The sequence below is a fragment of the Scophthalmus maximus genome, chromosome 19 (genome assembly GCF_022379125.1).
Source record: "Scophthalmus maximus strain ysfricsl-2021 chromosome 19, ASM2237912v1, whole genome shotgun sequence".
Taxonomy (NCBI): Eukaryota; Metazoa; Chordata; class Actinopteri; order Pleuronectiformes; family Scophthalmidae; genus Scophthalmus; species Scophthalmus maximus.
In genome coordinates, this window is record NC_061533.1 from 8,415,353 (window position 1) to 8,439,552 (window position 24,200).

Genomic DNA, 24,200 nt, shown 5'->3' on the forward strand with positions numbered 1-24,200 from the left:
AAGTTATCAGCGAGGTTTTGAGCACAAAAGATTCCCTCAGGTTAGGCAGATCATTTGTGGCCTCGACGTTGTCAACCTGGAAACGTGGTTGTTTGGAGCAGCACAATGGTTTTAAGCTTGTGCCGGCTGCTTTCCCGTAATGGTTTTGGCGACAATGACAACACTGTTGTGTGCGGTTATATCTTTCGGCACAGTATTGAAAAAAAAACTTTTACAACTTCGGTTGTAGGCTGTATTCGTAATGCGGCTCTACGAGAAAGGACGAGACTCAGCTTTTCTCTGACCCAGAAAAAGAAAAACAGCAGATCAGCAGGCAATAAATAGAAAAAAAACATAAATGGAAGCGTAAATAAAGATGAAGTAAATAATCATAAGGATAATGATGATTGTGGACGAGTTGGCTCATTAGCACAAGAGTCCGTCTCATTGTGCAGCGCTTTTCACCAGTAAGACTTGTCGACTAAGGAGATAAAGCCGATTCCAGCGGAGAGCTGCTTCTGCCATAATGAAGCATCCTGTCTTTTTATTGTCCTTTTCTCCGTCTCTGTAAATTTCTGCTTTCCACTCTTGCCCCCCACTGCTCTGTTTGTCTCCCTCGCTCCCTTCCTTTTCCCTTACTTCTTTCTGTGCAGCCCCCCCCCCCCCTTGGCTTTGCTCGGCTTTCTCAGGGTCAATTAAGCTACAGTAACTAAACAGCAGTGCACCCTGTCACATTCCATCCAGTCCCCCTCAATGAGTGACTACAACTTTCACTAAAAACAAATGGGCTTTGAAGGGACCCGCTCCGGCGGCTATTACCATATGAACGACTCACTTCCTACCGCACAATGAACTACCTTGACAGACCTTCTCTGGCCTGAGGCTGTCCTTCATGGAACCGTGTTATTAATGGGGTATAAAGAAGGGTCTGTGTGCAGGTTGTCTGCCCTTTTTTTTTTTTGTGTGTGTGCCTCTGCTGCTCAGGCCCTGTCCGGCTGGCTTTGCTTTCCCAGCGCTGCGATATTTACTTCGTAGGGGGGTCGACAGAGAGGCGGAGGCGCTCGCTCGTGCACACCTAAGTAAACACAAGCTCGCCACAGGGAAGGGCATAAGTACAGAGGAAACACATGAAACAAGAAACTTTGATGCGCACACACGCACGCACACGCGCACTTGTTCACACAAAAATATGGCCACACTTTCAACTACAAGAGCACCATACTGTGCACCTGAGAGGCCAACCTCTGCCAGAGGTACATCTGTTTCTCTTCTCCTCATCCACCTCCTCGTCACAGACGCACTTCACGTGGGCAGTACAGTACAGTACAGTATGTCAACCACTGAAATCTTAAAGAAGGAAGAGAACAGGTGGTTCTAAAACTTTTTTTTTCTAAGTTAAATCTACATTTTCATGTAATTTAAAGTTTGTCCTGCAACTACTGCAAATTCCAGAATAGTGCCGACAACACGAGTCTGATTCACTGGACCTTTTCTTAGAAACAGCCTCCAATGCACAGCTATTAATGTGGTTCTGACGACGGGTCTGTGAAGAGCAAACATAAAGAGAAACCTTTGAGTAGGAGAGGCACCATGCAGAGGAGCACACGGGGAGAAAACAAACAGACCGAGACAGCAACAGGAAAAAAACAGACCCGATCAACAAAAGGAAATTATCGCACTGCGTCGTTCAATTTTCCAGTCAAATACAGCACGGCAATAATTACTCATAACCAGATATGTTACTAAACGGCAAATTGTGCAAATGGCAGTAAATATCTCCTGTGGGGACACATCTGTAATTCTCACTCTGCATGCAGTCAAGTTGGCTTTTTTCTCATGACCTGATGCCTTTTCTCCGTATCTGAGGGAGCAGACCTGCTGCATTCGAAAACAGAGAAGGGGGGATATATCATATGATTCGGTCAGACGCCCGACACAAGATTGTTTGTCTTATCTACACATTTGACCTGTTGGGGGGAGGAAGTCTTGTTGAATGGCTCCTTGTGATCGACCCCTATAGCTTACATCCTCGGCCTGCAGGGTGGGTGGGCAGAAACACAATCAGATAGGTTCGATTGAACACTCAGTCGGGTCTTGTTCCTCTCTGTTTGAACATGAAAATCAGATCTATAGCGTGTTTCGATACAGGGAACGCAGAACACACCCCGCAATCAGATCTACCTGCACTAATTGTCTTTTCATCACATGCCAGCGAGGCACACGTGCCATATTCACCAAACTGAAGAAAAAAAACGTAATTGAGGAAGTAGTCGTGCTGTTCGAAAAAAAAAAAACATGACTCAGTGTTCTTAATTGGGCCACACTTTTATGTTTGAATTCACAAACATTTTACAACCGACAGAAATTGAAAACAGCAGATGGTGTGAAGTTTTATATTATGCAGGGATATTAACAGAATTTGTTGTAGGGCTCCCTGTTGAGTTGTAGGGAAGGAAGGTGCCAAAAACCATCAAGTCGGAGAAATCTACTGCTTGATTTTAACGTGTGACGTTTACTAGTCTCTCTGTGACGGAACCATTAGACTGATTAGATTCAAGATGATTTTGTGTGACTCCAACCGAACATCACATTAATCATACCCTGTCATTACTATAGGGCTGCAAATAATGCTCATTTCATTACCAATTAATCTTGTTTCGTTATTAACACATTTATCATATTTGTCTATGAAATGTCAAGAATGTAGTGGAAAATGCGCACGATAACTTGATGACGTATTCAAATAGTTTGTCTCATCAGAGCAAAAGTCCACCACCCTATGTACAGTATGCCGGAGAGAAGCATCACGCCCTCCAAACTGAGAAACCAAAAGTTCGCTTGCTCACGTTATTGCTCGAGTAAATGTCGAACGATTGCCGATTCATTTCCTGTTGAACGCCCTATAATTGATGAATCCATTAATTGCTTCAGTTCTAGTCCGTACCTCCCAACTGACCACTCTCTCAATCATTTAACTGGAACAGGACAGCGAGCATCTGACGCCAGCGAAACAAAGAACCAGGCTTCTCACGGACCAGATCTTCATCTGACCACAGCGTCACCTGACTCCCAGCACATGTCCGGCCTGCGGACACTCGATACACAAGAACCCAGCCCCAAAAGCCCTGATAGTGGATACCAGAGCGGGTCACATACGCAACCCAGCCCACAGCATAGCATGTCTGCACCCCGGGGCAGTGAGTGTTACAGAGTAGCCGTGGATGTTCGCATGACAACCAGAGGCTATATCTATGATAGGTGTTTTCTTGTGTGCAGTGCACATACTTGCGTGCCAGTGTGTGTGTGCACGCGTATATACGCATGAGTGTGTGTGTGTGTACTTTGGTATCATCTAGAATTCCCATCTAACCGTCACAATGCCATAAAAGCTTGTCCAAAGCCTGTTATCTCCCGCGCATATTTGTTCATCAAACTCCACCATCATAAAACCCCTCAGAGGAGGATAAAGTTCCATCATCCACCAGGTAATAAAATACACTATTTGTCCTCTTATACAAATGGCTGCGATACAGGTGCGCTCCTCTCGCTGTCCATTTGAGAGATAGCCATCAGTTAAAAGTGTAACCAAAGCCTCTCCACTTGTTGGGTCCCCCCTTTTTTCCCTCTGCATTCTGCTCCTCATTACGTCCCTCTGTGAATTATATCTCCTCTTAGCTCTGCTTACTTGAGGCATATGGCAGGCCTACTGTAGTTTGCAAGCTGTTTATACGACTAACCTTCTGCACTTTGATGACCATACCATATGATGATGATTTTCTTTCCCCCCTTTATTTTAACCATAAAGTCCCATTGACAAAAAAAAAATTGTCTTGTTATAAGAGAGATGTGGCCAAGATAGCAGCCGCGCAAACTCATGATGGGAGCGCTTTTCGTCACAGCAGCGGTCATTCAGAAGACGAGAGAGACGCGCAGGGCTAAAACAGTCTTAATGCTTCTATTGATTACAATCTCACCATCCGCTCCTACACCCTCCTTAGATGTAATACAATGCATCCCAGGGAATGAATAACCATTGCTAATGGCTATAAAAAGCTCTTGAGAATCGGCTAACAATCTAGCCACTAAAATCGATACCTCCCCCCAGCCACAATCTTTATTTAATCTCAATATAGTGGCACAAGGAATTAAGGATGAAACGTGGATGAGAAATGGCCTAATAACAGTCAGGACCTAATGGGAGACGTTGCTCCTTTTTGGGGATTATCCTAAGAGGACTGAAGCACTGTCACTACATCCTACCTATCCAACGTTTGGGCACTATTCAGACACGTCAACTGGCTCCAGACTAGAGATGCACTCAGGTGCTGTCTGGCCCTGCGCTTTGGATAATAATAGCGCTGCACTTCCTCGGTTATGTCAGACTGACTCCTATCATTTACAAAGGATTCCAAATGACAACCAATTAATTAAATGCATTTCTCCTGTGCTCACCCCCTCTCCACTCAGTCAATGCTATACACACAACCGAGGCAGTATTTACTATAGTAATTGGCCCATGGAAATCACCGTGATTAAGGAGTAACTATCTGCCTCCGGGGTTGGACAGGCAATGAGTGCACTCAAATAGAAAGTCACGCCTTATTATGCAAGTGTTGGGGATAAGAAATACTGCCTCCACCAGGTAACTGGGGCCATGTATGCTGCTTCTTATACAGACAAGACCAGGACGCTGGTGTGAAATTTTAGTGAAAATAGTAAAAACCCCACAGTGGTCTCCCCATCAGCTTATCTCAGGGTCAAGAATGAAATATATATTACTTTATAGGTGAGCGAGTTGCCTCTGTGCTCCTCTACCTTTCTTTAAAAAAACTTTTCTTATTCTTTCCTCAGCTCACAAAGCACAACTGCAACTGCACCACATGTGTTGTACGGAGTTATAGTCAGTGTGTACTTCTAGAGGAACGTAAGACCATGGGAGCCATAAAATCCCAGTCATGCACAGACCCCGGTGATCATTTCTACAATCGGATGTCGTTCAAAACATGATGTATTTCAAACCTTATTTGCTCAACTGCTCGCTTTATTGAGTTAATGTGTTTAAGTTTATTTGTGAATGCTTGTGTGCATGTGAGGGCGTGCAGGTGTGTGTGTGTGAGTGTGTGTGAGTGTGTGTGTGTTTGCGTGCGAATATTGTACACAAACAACACAATTATTAGTAACCATATCCTAATTCTTCGGTGTTGCAATGACTTCAAATATGTTTGTTTGAGTAGTCTGTGCTATCTGTGACTGTCTGGGTCACACGCACGCACGCACGCACGCACGCACGCACGCACGCACGCACGCACGCACGCACGCACGCACGCACGCACGCACGCACGCACACGCACACGCGCAGATGCAGACAAACGCACTAAGTCCTTCACCTGTTAATGTGTGAAACAAATGGCTGCTGCTGCGGCGGCGCCAGTATGAGCTCACCACCATGTCCCATCTTATCGGGTGGCTGCATGGAAACCTGTTTGTACTAGATAGAGTCTGCGACAATCAGCCAGCCAGCTAGAGGGAATTCAGCTGGCCCTGGATGACTGCACCTCACAGGACTGAGCAGGGAGCAGCGAACCCACCACCGCAGCACAGGGGAGGGATGGAGATCAAAGTCAGGTGCAGGCAGACGACAATAGGCCCACACACACACCACAGGATCAACTCAACATTCCAAACTCCCCGTCTAATCTAGGTCAGCGCTGCACCTTCCGAAGGCTCGTCCCGGCTCCCTTTCTTGCCCTCGGGTTTCTTTGTTGTCATGTGTGGTGATGTAACTAACTGTAACTTGGCAGTGTGCACTCTGATTTAGAGGTAGTCCAGGTAGTGGAGCCACTAGTAACACCACACTCTCTAATAATGAAAACAGAGGTTGGAACGGGAAAAAAAGCAATGCTGTAAAACAAAATCAAAAAAGCACCTGGTCTTTTAACTCCCCTTAAATACAAGTTTAAAAACAGCTGATAACCTGGTTAAGAGAATAATATCATGATTGATGGATATGAATTAAAAATGAAAAGTAAAATATGACTTAAAAAAAGACAATAAGTTGTTCAAGGTTGTAAAAAGAGACAACTATGCCATGTAAATGATTAACAGCTAGCGGGTCCAGATAGTCTTACCTGACGCCCTGTGTTCCTATCTAGTTACCAGGCCAGCATTACTGTGTGCGCCAAAGGTGAGCGTGCACAAACGGAGAAGGAGAGAAGAAAAAGGCGTGGAAGAAGAGAGAAATCCAAAGAAAGGGGGACCAATTGGCCATCTCCTGGCGAACATCTGAGAGCGACAGCTCGGAAGCCTTTCGACAAACAGGATTTGGTATTGAGCGTAAAACACATGTTCGAATAACCTCTTCCAAAAGACAGGAGACTCCTCTGTGAGGATTTCTCACAAGTTTTTTAACTCATCAAACCCTTCTTCTAAAGGAGGCTGGGCACTTAGGCATGTCGCCCAGACTCCAAACTCAATTAAATAAGAAAATAATAATTGCCGTATAATGGCACGGTCAATAAACAGAAGATTTGCTGGTTGTTTGTGCGAAATTAAACAGATCCCCAAAATACAACAACAGAAGCACTATCAGTGAAACGGCCGAGACGGCCCCGGAGCGGTTGAGCATGGGCGCGGATCAGAAAAGCATCGCGCTTCAGTATGCAGCTCCCGAACTGCCCCATCAAACCAAACTACTCAGAGACCGAAGTAGGCCTCATTGCAGAATGCTCCACACATACCGATCTACGCCGCAGAGCACGCACACACAAAAAAAGCTCAAATCCCTGCGTGCAACCTCACACGCCTTCATAAACCTATGGGATCCATCGCCTCCCCAATGCTCCAGTCAACACACAAATCAAATTAACGGGGATAGAAAAGCAAAGGGGCTTTTTAACAAATAGCGTTGTTTTTTTTTGTTTTTTAAAAAGGCCCCTCAGTAGACTGTGATGAATGAATCAAGCCGAGCATGCTGTGAACATTATCAGAGCAGGGAAAGAATGCGCACATTATCATGCAAGGCACAACTTCTCTTTTACCTGCCGCGCAGCTTGTCCGTCTTCCAGCCTATCAACCCGCCGGCTTGATTACCTGCCCGCATACAGAGCATCTTTTGTCCAGATCCAAGGGGCACGGGTGAGGGCAAGGTGAAATCTTATTTGTTTCCACAGGAATTCATTTTGAAAAGATGTGTTGAGTTTCTCTACACTGTATTCCTCCAAAAAACCTCGCCGCCTGGCTTCCTAGCCAACTGTCCAGCCTCTTTTTATTACTCTTTATTACTCTATATCTCTCTGCTTGAATATATGAGTCTGTGCATTCCTCCATGACACCTAACCACTGACTATGTGCCTACTCTGGATATCGCTATCCCAGCCTATCCGCCTCCTCCTGCCTGCTAAAGACCTACCTTATGCATAAACAGATTTTAATTTTTTAAAAAACAGCATTTTCCAGAACTTTTCCCAGGAGGGCTTCATGTGAGACCACGAATGTCCCAAAATATTACTCTTCCACAAAGATCCACAAAATATTACATTTTGTGGAACTTTTCCATGTTGTGGAACTTTTCCATTTTGTGGAACTTTTTCTGCCAGCCCTCTGGAGAATACAGCAGGAAAATGCAGCCCTCCAAAGATTCACAGCGAGCGAGTGGGCGCCCCTATCCAAAGGCACCACCCACCGCCTGAATGTCCCTGAAATGTTCCTGTTGTTGTGAACGGTATCTGACCCGGATAATCTCCTGCCGACATGTTCTTGTGTGTGAATTACAACCTTTTTTTTTTTTTTAATTTATGTCTGAAAACAGCTTAAGAAAAATAATGATGTCAACAAGCTGTTGCAAAAGTTGGTATATTGACAGCTAAGGAATGGTTACACGAAAGTCCTGTGCCAACCCTCCTGTGGCTTCTGTGCAGAAAAAGGGTGTTATCTTTCCTGGCTTGTCAGTAAATATAACTTAATAAAGTTATAAGCAATTACATTATTTTTTTCCACAAGGTATCTGGCAAAGCAAACTAAATGCATTTCCTTAGTGAAAGGTTTGCTTACATACCTAGAACCTGTCTACCTGCCTGCTAGTCTCCATTTACCTATCAGGGTTTCATCCTCCTCCCAGTGGCAGCTCAGGCTGCTGTCACACCATACATTTAATCAGTCCAGCAGCCCTATACTGAGCAGTGTCCGGTTGTGTGTGTGTGTGTGTGTGTGTGTGTCCGTGTGTGTGTGTGTGTGTGTGTGTGTGTGTGTGTGTGTGTGTCCGTGTGTGTGTGATGTGAGTGGGCCTTTGTGAGGCCTCTTCTCAGCAGAGTGATGATAAGTACTCCCAGCCCAGCACTCCGCATGAGCTGATAGGCAGACGGGCCAAGAACACTGGGGGCCTTGTGGTTGCGCGTGTGTGTGTACACATGAGCGTGCATTGTGGTGAAAAGCGGGAAGACACTGGCTGTGTGCGTGGTGTGTGTGTGTTTCTTTATTCGCCAGCCACGCCACCAGGCCATGGCACATGGCTGCAATTTTGTTCATTAGCTATATAATAAATGTACACGCACACACACAGAGGTAATATTGTTCCGACTCCTGCCTGATTGGATTCTGAAATAGAGGACCCTCAGGGGAATCACTTGTAGTCTGCCAGCCACTGTGACCGGGAGAAGACTGATTTCTTGACACGGTTTGAGGCAAACTCCCAAAAAAACAAAAAAAAAACACAAGTCGCTTGTATTCGCTGTAAGAACCACTTTAAATATGGACTAAAAAAATGTTGCTTGTGTGAGGTTTCAGATATTAGTGACCAATAACAACAACTTCATCTTATCTAGATTGTTTTGATTGCTTTCATTTGGCAGGAAGGGAAAGTATTTTCATGTTTACGTGTCAGAATAACTACAGGTCATTGTTAGGATTTACCAGTCACCTGGAAATAATAAATAATCACCCGGGGACAAATTGCAGCAATCTATCATCATCATCAGCGTGTCAGATGAGCCAGGGATGGTTGTTACAAATTACCTGCTGTCTAGGATATCAGTCGATGCTCGTTTGAGCTGAGCTCGTCCCGGGAAGGTTTAGGGCCGGCTAATAAATGTTTGCATCACGAGATTAGAAAGCGGCACTACCTTATGTGAAACTATATCACTGCTGACAGATCATTTACACAGAGATGTTGCTGAGAGGGGGAAATCCAGAAACATTTATAATAAACTAAATTGTGTCTAGCCCTGTTTGGCACGCGCGTGGTTGGACACCAGCAGTGGAGCTTTGGAAGAAGAAGCTGCTTGTTCCACATTCAGCGAGGCATATAGCCTCTGGGAGAGTATGACTGCTGCTCTGCCATGAGCATACAGATCACCTTACGCCCTGGCTTTCCTCTGCTTTGATGACTGATGACTGATGCACGCACGCACGCGCACGCACACGCACACACACACACAGCCATGCATGCCTGCTTCCACAGATACTCAGGAGTATTGAAACACCAGGCCTGCACACACACACATTACACACACACCTTCACCCCCTCCCCCACCTGGATCAATTCACCTGCTGCACCTGAGAATGCCACCGCCATGATGTCACCTGCAATCCCATCACTTCAAAGGCACAGGAGTACCTCAGTGCCATCAGCACAGAGAGCAAACGCACCCTCTCACTTCCTCCTTTGTCCTTTCTTTCCCTTAATGGCAATTCCCCATTACGCAGCGTCTACAATCAGGCATCCTTGGGTCCGTGCCGATTGGTGTGCCACTGTGTGCGCCACTGCAACAATGACGAGCTTTCATTACTCCTCATCCTCTTACGCGTGTGCTCACATTTGTCTTTTGTTCCCCAATGAGTGGGTTTATGTGTATTTGTGTACGCGCATTTGAGTGACCGGCTGTGTGTGCTGAAAATCCCATGACTACAGTGCCGCCGGTTGCCTGCTCTCCAAAAGCTCCCATTGGAAATGCTCACAAGCGGGGTATGATGTGATGAGACAAGGCGATAATACAACCACCGCATTAGTGCATGGTTAGCCATTAAAAGGCCCAAATGAGATTATGAGGTCATACGGGAGGTACAAAGCCTACAGCCAAAACAAGAACTGCTTCCCTGAAAGTAACGGCGCATGTTCAGTATTCCTTGTGCATAAACGGACGGGAATCTCAATGCGGAGGAAGAGACAGGGAGAGGCCGGGAAAGGAGGAAAGGTAGAAAGACAGATAAATGCTAAAAGAGACAAGATAGAGAGACGGGGCTTGATAGCAAGAGGTATTCCCTGCCTGAGAAATCTCCATATAGAGGTCCTTTTCCATGGCTATCCAGAATTGAATAACCCATGAATTCAGCATGATTTACCATCAAAACATCCAACTGAGCATGAAACAGGAGGCCCTGGCCCATCTTCCATCCCAGCTCAGTGGAAGGGGTTTTTTCCCCATTGTAAAGCAAGGTGAAATAACAGCCGTTCAATGTACTGTAACACACTGGAGATGCACCAGCCCCATGACCACGCCATTCACAAGACGATGCCTACTGTGAAAATATTCTTCTGCTCTGCGAGAGAGAGAGAGAGAGAGAGAGAGAGAGAGAGAGAGAGAGCGGAGAGGCGGACAGAGTTTGTACATGTGTTTGTGTGAGAGAGAGCCTGAAAAGATGCGTGCACAGAAGGAGATAGGAGGTTTACTGCTGAAATGAAAATGGAATCCTTTTTGGTTCGCGAAGCATATTCGATGCATGGTGTGAGGACCGGCACAGTGTGTTAGCATGCCATTGCTCTTCCTATCACTTCCCCTCTTTCCTCCTCTGCTCTGTTTCAATTGTTCCGCCTTCCCTCCGCTACACTGTTTATATAATTTCCTCCTTTCCTCCAGAGTCACACCTCTTTCTTTTCCTCTTTCTTTCCTTTCCTTTCTCCCTCTATGCAGCCAGACACCCCAACACTGTCTCAGGTCCTGAAACTATGGCAACGGAATGAGAGAGAAAGCGCTCTCTATGATTAATAGATGAGAGATGCAGTGCCAATCGCTGGGGCCTGGGGAGGAGGGACAGATGCACTTGAACAACACCATGCAAGCAACATGCATGCATAGTCACAAGGAGGACACACTGGGTATGCACTATCGACCCCCCCAACCCAGCCCCCTCCCAAAAAAGGAACACAACCCACATTAAGCACCATCAGTGTATTCTTTCCTCAGCGAGACACATGAACATGGTGTGCTACAGGCTGGGTTAGCGCTAAAAAGGGGCAAACAAAGAGGTGGCAGAGTTTCCCCGACGCGCAACATCCACATGACACACAACAAGTAACCTCACCACAGAAATAACCACAGCGGCCGATGTGGCCCTAATGGATCGTATCAGGCCGAGGCTGTCTCCATGACTCACAGCTGGCTGCTCTCACCTGTAAGAGCACAACAGCAGGACGGGAACATCATTTTTTTTTTTTTTTTATGCTGTGTACCACAATTTCATCTGATCTGTAGTACAAGTCTTGGCCCCTTTCAGGGCCACAGTCATTCATCCATCTCCCAGGCAATCACACAAAGTCCTGCAGCTTTTGGATTATCCCCGCAAATGCATTTGCTTTCCATTCCATTCGAGTAATGACAGGCAACCAAAGTCCGCTGTGACAAAGGCATTACCACATGTTAATGTCGCATATACTAAGTATATAAAAAAACACAAAAAGTCCACGAAGAGAAGGAAGATGTTACGAGCTGATTTTAAAAGTTTTGTTCTGTTTTTCTCATTTGGCAAGCATGTGACAAAGTTTGGCTCCTCAACAATCTGCTCCTAGATCGGCGAGCTATCACTTTCTAATTCACTTAATTTCTAACAACAAAGCTTCGCCAAGGACCAACAGCCAACACATCAACAGACCCTCGGCCAATTCCGCCGCTGACTTGCGGCCCAAAATAAGCCTTTTGCTTGGTCCTCCGTGCCTCCGGCTTTCTTGGCACACCAAACACGCTCAATCAATTATGCTAATGTAATGAGTATGAAGAATGTTCAACACATGGACAGTTAATGCGGTGCGTCATGCACTGCGGAGTCATTTCTAGGAAGCTGGAGGGCTTAAGGCTAAGTGGGTAGAAAGCAGCCGACTACAACAACACAATGAAACTTGGACACTGGAGCGCCATCCATCCATGCATGTGTGTGTGAAAGACAGGGCGAGAACAAGGACCAACCTGCTAAGACAAGTGATTACATTTTCAATGAGCCATGCTGTGAATAGAGCACACTTGACCGTCCTGCACAGTGAGATATGTTAGACCCCCATATAGTACAGTGATCATCATTTATCATCGCCTTTAAAGAGTTGGCGACATGTTCCATTTTAAAGCAAATAATATTTTTTTAGAAAAATTAAATATATAAATGAAGGAGAAAGGGGAGAATTGAGACACAGGTCTGCTCCCATCACCTCTTGACCTGCATATCATTCAGTGTTATGTCTTCTTCGATAAAATTAAAGGAATTTATCAAATAATGAGTTCAACTTCAGAGGGTCAAGGTAATCATAAGCAAATAAAACGATAGCAATGGAGCAGCAGCAGAAGAAAAGTAGAAAAACGTTCACGCAGAAGGGGAGATAAAGCAGCAAATTAGCCATACAACGTCTGTGATGGACAGCTCTATTTCAGTACAGGCGTCTTTGATTACGCTGACCCGTATCCCCGAAAAAACAAAATGTGCTAAAACACATACTCGCGCTCATGAGTATGTGTTTTTAATGTTCCACCACTAAAGCAGATTTAGCATTTAAGGCAGTGTAATTGGAGCAGTGGCAATTTGGAAAGATGTGAAAACTGGAAAATGGGTTAAGCATCAATAAATCGCATGCAGATGAGTGAGAGGGGTTGGATGCTTTCTCACACTCTAATTAGAAGAAGAAAAACACCAGCCCACACACCAAGGACGTGCATCAATAAAACATGGCGTTTGTAAAAATATGCATAATGCATAAATACACACACTGGTGAATGCTGGGTATTGACACTGACTGAATGAGAGCCAGTGCTTAACAGCAGCTGACCTGTCTCGTTGTTTATAATAGAAGGCCAATTCATTTCAATAGGAAGAAAGCGTTTATCAATTATTTAAACTGACAATAATCTGGCTCCATCTGCATGTGTATGGCAAAGGTAAATACTAACTCTCTCTGTCTCTGCCCTTCTCTTCACACACACACACACACACACACACACACACACACACACACACACACACACACACACACACACACACACACACACACACACACACACACACACACACACACACACACACACACACACACACACACACACACAGTGTGACGAATTCACATCAGTCACACACAATGCCATCACCACCACTATTGTTGGGGGATCAGCGGATCAAACGCTCCACAGAGCATCGCTCCAAATACAAGTAACAACTCTGGTCGCTCTGCTCTATTCCGCCTCTCCTTGGGAAGAGAACCGGCAGGCGTCTGTCACAAAGGTAAATCATTGCTGCAAATTTTATGTATCAGCATCACGTTAATGTCAACGTATAAAGTGTTTTTAAAAACAGGATTAACGGCACCCTGGCTCGTTGTGTCGAAGCCTTTATGAAACAGCGTGGGGAGATTCACAGGCCGACCGTGCAACATCTCCAAAAAATGCCTCCGGGACATCTGAACGCCCCGAGGCTAATGCTGTAGGAGGAGCGGCGGTGAAATGTTGAAACATTCTGCCATTTCACATTCAAAATCTGTGCGTAATCCCCAGCACAATATGTATAATGACAGCAAAAACATAAGGTAACATGCAACACACAGGAGTGCCAAATACTTCTAGTGATTTCAGGAGGAACATGAAATACGGGAGCCTTTTCCCGTTAGATCTTGTGTCTAATATTTCTCTTTTTTTCTTTCTTTCTGTAACATGGTGTGTTGTGCCGCTGCTCAAAAATCAGCTGACAAGTGGCACATTTTGCTGTGGGCATTCAATACTCTTAAGATTCATCCATTTCCATCACCAGCCTTGCTTATACTTCCTCATGTAATTCCTACATTTAGAAATCCTTCCTCCAGCTTTTCCCACTGCCTAGTAGGGGGGGGGGGGGGAGGGGGGGGTATTCCATACTGTGAGAGGAGAGGAGAGGAGAGGGAAACCACTGGGAGTGACTGACTGACTGACTGACTGGGTGTTGGCAGTCGGGGCTGCTGGATGTGGTCTGTGAGGCCTCTGTCTCCTCTCCCGGCTCGTTACTGCAGCAGCATTTGGTTTAATGGCAAATCCACCTCCTGAGACTGACGCAATTTTCTCTCCTGGTCAGAACTACAAACATTTGATGGATCTTTCTTGGAACCAGATTGACCACAGTGCCTGCTGGCGCAGCTTGGAATCCCTGAACACACCCTTGCCCCCAGTGTGTGTGCGTGCGTGTGTGTGTGCGTGTGTGTGTGTGTGTGTGTCTGCATGCAAAATTACCAATTAATTAACATCAAATGTCTGTAAATTCAGGTCCTTGTTTTATCAACAGAATGAAAAGCAAAAGATTATTAAAAACATTCTGCACCACAGCCCAAGTCTTTATGTTAATTGCGGCTCTGATTCTGGATTTCCAATCGTGAAAATAAATGGCAAATGAAAATCCCATCATGGACTGTAATAATGGAGCGAACACTTTTTTTTAAAAAAAAATAACAAATCAGGAATGAAATATGTTTTTAGACTCACATAACTCTTGCAATTTTGTCTTTTTCATGTTGCAAAACAGCAACTGCATGGTTGTTTGCTGGCTGTAGTTTTAAAACAAGTCAACGGGGTTGAAAAGGGCACCGTTAGAGGGAGGACAACAGTCGGCCAAGTTCCCACAAGCACATTTCTTATTCGCCGCGGATACATGTGATGTACCTGCGACCCGGACAGACACTGACGTGGATTTTTGGCTTGTGTCTCGCGTGTTGTTTTACTATCATCTCCAATGGGTCCGCTCAGACCGACGCTTCCATGGGTGAAACAGCATATTGAGGGATTACGCACGACATTGTGGGTCTGTTTATGTCGGCACATGGTGCCTGTCTTGTGGGGGAAAGCATCGCAGCTCCCATTTGAAACTGAAACCAGGTCTTTTTCTGTGGGGTCTTTTTTTTTTTTTTTTTGGTAACTTTAAAACCAAAACGCTCTACATAAATACGCGTGATGGCCCCTGGTTGGCTCAAGTGAACCCCGGGGGAGCTTGTGCACTTGTCGCCCGGCTGCTCCGACTGCGCAGATAACAGGACGAGCCCCCGGGGCTGGACACGCGAGGCTCCGAGCGCACCTAAAGTTTGGAATAAACAAAGAGATCTTACCTTCAGCTCATGCATGGATGTGCCCCGGAGTGGTGGTACGGCTCTGTGCTTTAGTAATCCATGAGATGTGGCTCTGCGAAGCACTCGAGCTCGTCTCAGAATGACAATAACGAGCGCTACTTTTTCTCTTGCGCCTCCTTTGTTTTTTCCTTTTCTTTTTTTTTTTTTGCTTCTCGTTACATGCCAAACGCGCTCAAATCACACCTCTTCAAATCGGAATATCCATCGGAAATCCACACTGTTGGAGAGGGGAGAAGGAACAGCAGCGGCGGGTTTTCTTTGCGCTTTAAGCTTCCTCCCCCTCGCAGGTGAGCTGGACGGATGGAACCGACCGCGTGTCCCACAACTAGAGCTGCGGAGCGGGATCGCAGTACCTTCCACACGAGCCGACGGTCATCCTCTTTGGAGACGAGGCGTCTTAACCAGACTGGAGCGCAGCGCAGCGAGCCCAGCTGTCACACACACACACACACACACACACACTCTCACACACACACATACACTCACACACACAGGCTGTACGCGGGGAGGAGCTACGTCTCTGGAACGGGAGCTATTGTGTCAATGGGTGCCAGTTATGGCCAACTGTATTTCTATTTTTACGCAGCGGCACTTCGTAAGAATGCGCGTCGGCGAAGGAGAAAAGCCCGAGCGCTAATAATAGTTTTCTCACAGAGGAGAGAAAAAAAAAGGAAAAGAATTAGAGGTTATATTAAAATATATATATATAAATAAATAAAGAAAGAAAGAAACTGGCGTTTTCGTATTCATACATGTCGTGCAAACTGTCAGTGGTGATTTTGATAACACAATACACACGCAGGTCTTTTCATGCCACCCGCATGATTCCACTTTTCTGTCTGTGCGCGTGTCAGTGCGCGTGTGAGCAGGTTCAAAGCGCGTCCTGCCTCTTGTCGGGGGACCGCCCTTCCTTCCCTGGTGGTCCTCCCCGTGGTCACAAGCTGGCACGCGCATGTAGACGCGCGCACGCGCGCACAAAACACATGCGCTCTTTATTTGGGACCTGATCTCATCTCATCGGAGCTGCCATCAGGTGAAAGTCTGAAAACAATAGCAAAGTTCAAAAAAGTTAAACAAATTCAAATTCATGGTACATTAAGGTTACAATCTGATGTCAGGCGCCTGCTCAACATACTTCTCTCTCTCCCTCTCTCTCTCTCTCTCTCTCCCTCTCTCTCTCTCTCTCTCTCTCTCCCCCCCTCCCCCCCTCTCTCTCTCTCTCTCTCTCTCTCTCCCCCCCTCCCCTCTCTCTCTCTCTCTCTCTCTCTCTCTCTCTCTCCCTCTCTCCCTCCTCCTCCTCTCTCCCTCTCTCTCTCCCTCTCCCTCCCTCCTCCTCTCTCCCTCTCTCTCTCTCTCCCTCCCTCCTCCTCTCTCTCTCCCTCTCTCTCCCTCCCTCCCTCCTCCCTCCTCTCTCCTCTCTCTCTCTCTCCCTCCTCCTCTCTCCCTCTCTCTCTCTCTCTCTCTCTCTCTCTCCCTTTCATTTGTAGAGGACCGTGATGTTCTCTTGTAAATCTTAACTAAACATTGTGTTTTTAAAAATCAAATCTCTCTCTCCCTCTCCCTCTCTCTCTCTCCCTCCCTCCTCCTCTCTCCCTCCCTCTCTCTCCCTCCCTCCTCCTCTCTCCCTCCCTCCCTCTCTCGCTCTCCCTCTCTCTCTCTCTCTCCCTCTCTCTCTCTCCCCCTCCCTCCTCCTCCTCTCTCCCTCCCTCCTCCTCCTCTCCCCCTCTCTCTCCCTCTCTCTCCCTCCTCCTCCTCCTCTCTCCCTCCCTCCCTCTCACCAAGCCAAACCAATCAACATCAATTTGTCAGATTACAAACTGCAAGCCTGCCACGGAGCACAATCATAACTACTTCCACATGCTTTCAGATATTACAAACACACATTGTATTATAGTACATAAACACCTGTATATGGACATCAATAGTCCAGATCGTACACGTTGAAGCTCCGGAGGAACATATCTAATATGAGGAGGCTTTGGGCCCATAATAAATGGGCCACCTGCAAAAGCAGTGTGTGTGTGTGTGTGTTGTTACGGTAACAGCTCAGTGCAGTACTGCCTCTACAGGCCCGATGCCAAACACCATATACTGTACCGTTGTTCTTTAATGTAGTAATGCACTCGTGCCTGCCAACCCTTTCCTCGTCTGTTATCATTTAATTTGCTTTAAAAAAACTAAATCCATTTACCATTTTGCAATCAAACCGTCGTACAGAGCCATGCACGAGAGTGAAAACAAAATAACTCGTAGAAGTAACGGCTGTTTTTCCATCATTCACAAAGGCAGATTTGGATCCTGTTTGTTTAAAAAAAAAAAAAAAAACTTGAGTTAAAATGTGGTTGCGGCATATGCAAATGCATGCACATCCTTGGCAAGTATATGCACTTCCTCAAGTGCTTTGAGTGCAGTCATATATCACACAGCACATCTCATCTCATCTCAGTATAATGTACAGCAGGCTTGTTAGAGTTCATTAAAATTCCGTGTGAGAGATGGGCGAGAGTGTGAGTTTACTGTGTGTTTGACATATACAGGTGAATCATTCTGGACACTGTGCACAAAATCAGATGGGAAGGGCATCTTGATGTGCTGACATCAATCATCATGCAAGTTAAGCCACTTGCCAAAACAGACAACATACAACAATTGTTGTATGTGAAGTGCAAGGGTGGAGGGTGGACAGGGCACAAGTTGAGCTCAATAATGTTTAGATACACCAAAGGAAATATGTTAAATTCACTTATCTTTCTAAAGTTGTCCCAGGCACATTGAGACTATGAGTTGCAGTCGAAACTGAGCAACAGCCAAACCCCAGACTGGGACAGACTGCAGACACACACCACCAGCAGTTCTTCAGGGACTTGGCTCAGCTCCGTATTCAGACTTTTCTTCTTTTTCTTTATCTCATGACTAGACTACAGAAGCTCTTATACCTGTCTGGCACCTTTCCAACCCCTGAATGTTGATTTAAAGTATTACTTTTCTTCTGCTGATTTTACTTCCACTAATGTCCTACAGCTAATTCACACCCTTGGCCTGTGAAGATACTAAAGGAACTGCGCCCACCTTCCTCTGCACAGTGTGCATTAAAGCCTTTGTAACATGCAGCGTTATCCTGGGCTTCTGACACCTCACGCCTCTTCTCCTACTGTCTCACTGCTGATGAAATGATGTCACACCACACAAGTGGTGGAAAAGTGCTCAGATTAATGGTGAAACCAGTATATCAATGTAATAGTACTTCATTTCAAGTAAAAGGTCTGGATTCCGAATCCCACTAAAAGTAGATAATTATAATCAACAATATTATATTAATCTTGAGTATCGACAGTAAACTCTCATTCTGCAGATTGTTCGTTCGATCTTTTTTTTTATATAATTGTTTTTCGTAAAATAAAGGATTTGCTTACTTGGTCCTCAATCACATTGGGGAGTGGATATGCAGAACACAAACTGAGAAGATAAGAGGGTGAAGGTGGGGAACTGCGTTTTTACAAGGGGTCACAACACACAACAATTGAATTCAAAATGTTATATCTTGATATGGAAAGAAATTACTAAGCAGCTCTCAAATAAATATTTTCCCCCTGTATAGATTTAGTACAGTAAAATGGAAATAGGATACTCAACTAAGTAATAACATACTGTGCCAGTACCTCAAAATTTGACTTCAATGAAGTAGGAGTAAATGATATGTAAACTATAGAGACTCGCAGTAAACAATGCTGTAGCACAAATGCACATGTTGAAATGTGTTCAAAGACTTGAAGCCACATGTGTTGATTTATATATATAGTATGTAAGCACCCACACTTACACCCACATACACCGTGACAACCAACAACCTACAGAACACCAGCGTTCAGTTTAGAAGAAGAAACACTCGAAGCCCAATAAAAGTAAAAGTACAGCATTCAAAATGTTTACGCTATGTAAAATAATGATCAGTTTAACATCAAAACTAATGCACAGTTGTGCTTTCTATACAGTCACACATAATTGTTTCTCAATTTCATCAGCGCAGATGCTTGTGTGAGCCACATTAAAATTGTTGTAACTTGGAGCCAACTTTAACAACTTTATGTTCTGTGGGGTGGTTAAATCTATAAAATGCAACATAGTTGGAGTTGGTTGGTGCGTTTTGTATGTGTTAATATCTGCAATGTAATTTGCAACCACAGCAATGAAATAAATATAGCTAATGTAATAAAATGTACATTTCCCCTGAAAATGCAGCAATACATTTTAAAGAAGCATAGAGGAAATATTTGAGTAAAGAACATGCATTCTACCCACATGCAGCACAGATTCTAACACAGAATATCCATACATTGATGACTCCTATTTAAAAACACAAATCACCCTTTTCCACACTTGAATTGGCCTAAAACGTGTTAAGAAATAACAGACAGTCTGTGATGTGTCTGTGGGACTTCAAGGGAGTTATTTTGTGGATTTCTGTTCAAAGCCTGCTGAGCTGTATTTTTATTTTATTTATTTTATCTTTTTACAATGGACCACTGACAGAGCATCACAACTGCCGCTGCTGGAGTCCTAATGGATGCAGCTCACCTGTGGAGCACCTGAGAAAGGAACAGGGTCCATCTACAGTGGTGGCTGCCATTGTACTGTTGCAGGCCAATCACTGAATCTCTCTGCTGCCCCCTTTTGATGGGCAACGTTTGCTATCGTGATGCAATCACAATGTTTAAACGGATCAAAAACACTTACTTTTTTAAAATCTTATTGTCCAACAGCACTGGCGGAAGCGCCGCGACTCAAAATCCGCGGGAACAAACGAGCGTGTCCAGCCGTGTGCACCACTTTTAAGTGTCCTCCGGAAACACGTCCGCTTCGCAGCGCCTTTTCCTAAATGCGTCGTGTTGCGGTTTTCGCAGCGCGGTTTTCTAAACGCGGCGCAGGTGTTGTCAAATTGATGAAGGTGTTTCCTTAATTCGCTTGTGTTTTGTCTATTTGCATGCGTTTGCTTAAGTTGCGGTGCTGTGCGCCCTCAGGGCCACCGTACTACGTAGCCTGGACGTAAAGTGCAAAAGAGTAAACAACAACAACAACAAAAACACGAAAATTCTATGTTACATTCTGCTGATTGCTAAACCACGTGTGACCTCTGGGAGTGCAACAGTCCTATCTGCATTCATAGAATAGTCTGCATTCTTCTGTTTCTGTTATCTCATAATTCATATTCACTTATGGACCCTATACTGAAAACAGAGAGACTCAAAGGATCTATAGTCTAATGCTAAACAGTTCTGCAACTGAGGGGGTTATGAGTCCCTGAGCAGAACAGGGACCAAAACATGCGGTTACATTAGAACGACTGTTATTTCACATGATGTAGCACATTCGAAGTTACTCTGATTTATTTTTTCTGAAAAAAGTCTGGTCACTGGGAATGTCATCAGGAGAAATGGTTTTTTTTTTAAATCCTACAAAACAATGCTCAGAGAAAAAAAAACATCAGTTTGGTAACATAAATCTCCTCCTATGAACTATTAACTTATATTTTCCCTTAGAATTTATCAAAGGACTTATTTAATATGTTCTAAATAATGCAGTCATGAGTTTAACTCATTAACGGACTGTAGAGCAGGCAGGGTGAATCAAATGTATATGGAATGGAATGTAAATAAACATAAACATAACCATTTACATATCGCCTCACAATCGGCGTTATGTCAGGAGAAACCTGTGACTGAAAATGTGCAGCCCGTAAAAAGTGCATAGAGCAGAGGTAAAATGTGCACCGCTGTGTTCCGCAGTCAGACATTGTGTTAAACAGTCTACACAGGTGTCCCAGCTGTGTTTTAGGCTTGATAGAGGTTCATTATTTAGCTGCTCTCTATGTACATCTTTCACTGCACAACCACAGAGTCTGGAGGTTCACAGAGATACATGAGCTGACCTCTTGAAACCATACTATAGAGTATTGAAACAGAATTGTTTCAGCATAGGTCACAATCTAGAGAAGAAGAAAAATTAATGTATGCACAGTTTTGATGGTTATCCATCCGAAGACAACAGGAAGCATTACAGGAAGTAGGAATCATGAAGTTTCGTCACCTTCCAGCTGGCAAGTCACACGTTCACACAATTTTAATTGGTTTCTGAGAAAACTCCAGTTAACTGCGTCCTTTTTTTTTCTCACTCCTGTTGACGCAGTGCCTCTGTGAGCAAACAGTTTTGGAGTGACTGATTTGTATTCATAGATGATTAACTTCTCTTGAACTTTCCTAACGCTGTAAAATCATCAGCCATTTATCACTTGTGTCACCTCAAACATCAACAAGATTAGGCAGCAGGTAGGCAACCTTGGGTGTGTGTGCATATCTGAATGTTCATTTAACATTTTTGTGATGTTTCGTCATCAATTTAACCAGACATCGATCGCATGCTGCTGCATTGTTGCATATTGGCCACTAACAAGTATCCTGTTTTACTTGACCATGTTTATTTTGTCAAATACATTTATTTCAGCCTGATGAACAAACACATTTAAATAGATGTGCACTTACCGCTCAGTGAAAATGCTCTAATAAGACTGTATGATAATACTGTATGTTACAGGGGTAAATTGTATTCACACTTACTGAATGCAAAACATTTTTCCATCCTGTCATCAATATTTTGTCAGTAGCTGCCAAAAGTATTAAAAGCCTTAGAAATATAAAGTGACTCTGTGTGTAAACCTGAGGCATCTACGTCAGCAAAATTGTATATCCTGAGTAGTGTGTGGATGTGTGTGTACTTTTGCTCACTACTCAGACATGCTTTTTTACATCATTTTGCCATTACATGTGAAACACACACGCACACACATACACACCCCATTCACACACACACACACACACACACACACACACACACACACACACACACACACACACACACACACTCACACACACACACATACACACACACACACCAGCCTGTTGGGCCTCGCCCCAGCCAGCTTCAGTTTCCTCTGTGCATCCAGGTTTGCATGAAAGCCATGAATAAGTCATCATTTCTGCATGATAGGTCTGTAACTAAGAGTGACAGTTAGAGAGCATAGTCTTTATAATCTCAGAAGGGACTCAGTGTGTGTGCGCATGTGTGTGTGTGTGTGTGTGTGTGTGTGTGTGAGTGTGAGTGTGTGTGTGTGTGTGTGTGTGTGTGTGTATCTTGGGAAGGGGGTTTGTGCCTGTGCTCCCTCCCTCATCTAACTCACAAATGGACACCATGCTGCTGATGAGGTCTGAAGGAGAGAAAGAGAGAGGTTGTTGACGTCAGTTGAAAATGGAGCTGTAAGGTTGGAGAGGGAATACTGCTACTTGAGGGTCCAGGTAAACAAAATGGATTATCACGTAACCAAACAGCAATATTGCTGCTTTTTTTTTCTTCATTTATCTATTTAAGGGTATTATCAACTTCAATTTTTTATCAGAAATTCTTCTTTTCCTGCAAGGGAATAACATACAGTATTTCCACGCATCTCTTTTAGAGAGTGTGTAAAAAAAAATTGAAACATTTTTCATGAGACTCTGTTACAAATGTTGGCGTCCCATTGTTATCATGTTAGAATTCAGAATTGCCTGCCACAGGCATGTATGCTATTGCTGTTTATGCTGATAACTCATGTGTTAAATAGCTTTTTTTTTTCGGGCTGATGCATGTTTCTTGGCACTGCCCATATACAAGCCCTGTTCTCACAGCCTACCACTGCACAGTCACAGCCCCAGGTCAGACTAACTGTACATAGGACATGCTGGACAATGCTTCTCTCCAGCCAACCCCTGAGTTCAGTTTCATCATGCATCTGTTCTCTGCCCACACACAAGTTCTTATGCCACAGTCAGTTATGGTGCAACTTCAGGAGATGCTGGTTCCACTTGTCCGGGTTTTACTTGTTGGGAAAATGAAACGACAAATAGAATCAAGTTTACTACAGTGGTGTCATGAATTGCAAGTGATTTTGAAGATGTACTGTGTATTGGACATAAGTTAATACAATGCTTAGCTTTTTTCATTCTGTCAGCAGGAACACTGACATTTGTTCCCTTGCTCAGTCTACAAGAAAGATATTTGTTTACACGCCGTGCTGTACAGCGTACCTCGTTGCACCCACGAACGCGTACAGTATCAGGTGCTGAGTGGAATTGATTTATGAGTAAATGATGCTGTAAAGTATAGTGCCTCGCGGAAGTGCTCCGACAACGTACAAAGTGGAAACAGATGTTCGCCTATACACTGCACGTTAGTATTCCCATCCTCATCCCAGCCCGTGGATCCACATCCAACTCCAGGTGCAGATTGGACCCCAAGCGTCTCGATTCTCTCCATGAGCTCCAGCTTTAACCTCACCTGGGCGGCTGGTTGGTTGTGGATGTAGCAGCTGATTTAATGACATGTGCGCACAGTCCCGACTGAATAAGTCATCCAGCCTTTGCTTACACACCCATAGTGCTCATCCATTTTTCAGTGAAGGCCATTTCTCTGTCTTTCCTTCTCACTCCCATTCTATCCATGTGTCTTTGCATCGCTTTGTTTGTAAATATATTTATATAAATATATATATATATATATATATATATATATATATATATATATATATATATATATATATATATATATATATATATATATATGTGTGTGGTTTTTTTAGGCTTTTTGAGCTGCACTCAGCAATGAAAAATGTTGCTCTTTTTTGTTGTTGTTGTTTAATGGTAGTTTTTGTTTAACTGTTTGTCGCTTATTGGGGTGAATGGCTCGGGTCCACGTAACAATAGCAGGGGAAAAGTTGGTTTATATTCAACTGTAATCATAGAAAAAGCAACAATGGTATTTGCACTTACTGCAGGACTTGATAACAGCTGGATAACTCCATTCA

General features: G+C 44.4%; 1 protein-coding gene across 3 annotated transcripts in view; it reads right to left on the minus strand.

The window, feature by feature from the left end:
* sema6a (sema domain, transmembrane domain (TM), and cytoplasmic domain, (semaphorin) 6A) overlaps positions 1–15,882 on the minus strand; it is a 101,171-nt gene extending 85,289 nt beyond the window's left edge. Inside the window, exon 1 of one of the 3 annotated variants that reach the window (XM_035640216.2) lies at positions 15,290–15,882. The gene's annotated coding sequence lies outside the window, so the exon portion shown is untranslated. Of the gene's footprint in view, positions 1–7,016; positions 7,198–15,289 lie in introns of those variants that run through there. The other 2 variants (XM_035640219.2, XM_035640218.2) reach the window with 2 other exon arrangements.
* Between the last annotated feature and the right edge of the window lie 8,318 nt (positions 15,883–24,200).